Raw genomic sequence first — 2,177 nt, 5'->3', positions numbered from 1 at the left:
CAGAAAGTTACGCTCCCTTCATCTCTAATTTATTTTATGTACATTTGCAAGTTGTGTCTAAACTTTTCCATGTTTATAGCTTTCTAACAAGGATCAAATGTCTTACTTCCATTCAACACACCAGCAAGGCTCGTAGCTATTGTAGAGAGAACTGCAAGGAAATTTCCCATGCATGTGTGACAACGGCTAAGCTAACCTCTTCCAGAAGGTTTTCATTTTCTTTATTCATTGGGGGCATGCCAAGAGCTGTGAACAAATGCTCCATGGGTTGCTTGGGACTCATTAGTGAGGTGAATTAGCGTTGTAGTTTGACCTGTTGACAAGCATGCCCTTTAACCTCTCAACATAAGGGTGACAGCAATTGTGAGGACATTTCCTGTCTTAAGTGGCTGGGATGTATGACTATTTACTCGTCGAAAACCTTAAATGAAGCTCTGTTTCTGAACTCAGCTAACTTCCCAGCTCATAGTTCGCGACACAAAACTGCTGGGTGAATATTCAGAGAGGGCTTTGGGCATGGACGCCGTGTGCTACCGATTAATCTTCAGAGAAGTAACAGATGCGGAAACTACTTTGCTCGAAAGCTGAGGCTTTTGAATGCTCTTAAATGTTTACCTAAAATAAAGTGCATGGAATATGTTAGTAAAGGCATGATCCATCATTTTTGTTGAGCAAATGAGGCAAGCCCATGAAACAATTTGCAAGTGCTGAACTTGCAGTGGATCCGACATAACACCAAAAAAAGTTGCCTCTCAGAGCATGTACATGTCACTAAAAGAGTGACAAATCAGCTATCAGGAGTCAGGAATGATGAGCAATAGCACCTCAAAAATGTGTGAATAAAGTGCATTTTTATTCCACCCTTTCTTAAGGAGGCCTAGTTTCCCTCTCGACTCCCTATCCTCCATTTTATCCTCGCAACAATTCTGTGAGGTAATTTAGCCTGAGGGAAAGAGATTGACTCATGGTCAACCAATGAATTACATGACATAGTGGGATTGGAACATGAGTTTCCCTGGTTCTGATTCAACATTCTAGTCACTACGGCCCCTTCCGCACACGCAAAATAATGCATTTTCAAACCACTTTCACAACTGTTTGCAAGTGGATTTTGCCATTCTGCACAGCTTCAAAGAGCATTGAAAGCAGTTTGAAAGTGCATTATTCTGCATGTGCGGAATGAGGCCACACCACGCTAGTTCTCCTACCTACACCATATGTGCTCTTGAACTTCATGTTAAGCAGGTAGGTTCTACTGATTTCCTATTGAGGAATAAAATAATAACCACTTGGTGCTTTGAGGAGGGAGGCTACTCGAAAATCCTTTTTTAATTGTGCTTCTCTCTCTTGTATGAATCATATCCAGAGGTTTTTGTGTTTCCTTGTGTTTCCTTTCGTATCTAGAAGCCATTTGATGTTTCCTTGTGCTGAATTTCCCCCTTCAGTGCAGACACTCCTTCATACATTGTATGGATTGCTAATCTCTTATTCATGGTTTTGAAATTGCCACACCCGCTGCTGGAACTAACACCACTGGGCTCCTTTTCAGGCTTCCCCTCGGAACCTTTAGTTTCTGGCCATTGAGGCGCCATCTATCCACCAGTGGAAATCCTCCACAGATGTAGAGATTTGTCATTTTGGCTGCCTTACATTAGATCATTGAGAAGGGAGGCCACATAACGTAGCCCAATCTCATTAGATCTTGGAAACGAAACAGGGTTGGTACTTGTGGAAGGGAGACTTCCAAGGAAGCCTCTACAGAGGAAGGCAATAGCAAACCACCTCTGCTTCCCACTTGCCTTGAAAGCCCCTTGTTGGGGTTGCCCTAAGTTGACTGTGACTTGACAGCACTTTATACACACACTAGCATGGCCCGGCCACGCATTGCTGTGGCTTATTGTGGTGAAATGGGAAAGGAACAGTAGCAGCAAATCAATTGCAGAGGCCTGCAGTACGTGCTCATGCAAACACGCAGCCTGATATTGTGCAATGTCATTGATGTGTGTGCCCGCATTCCTTGGGGGGGGGGGAATGGAAAGGCACCCCTCCCACACATCTAGGCTGGCTGGTCATGATCCTTTACCTGGGAGTAAGTTTGGTTGGTGGCAATGGGTGTCGCTTCTGAGGAAACCCTCTGAGGGGTGCGATGCAGCCATTCAAAGTATGTCACAGTTGNT

Source organism: Sphaerodactylus townsendi, linkage group LG15 (assembly GCF_021028975.2).
Source record: "Sphaerodactylus townsendi isolate TG3544 linkage group LG15, MPM_Stown_v2.3, whole genome shotgun sequence".
NCBI lineage: Eukaryota > Metazoa > Chordata > Lepidosauria > Squamata > Sphaerodactylidae > Sphaerodactylus > Sphaerodactylus townsendi.
This window is presented reverse-complemented; position numbering follows the sequence as displayed.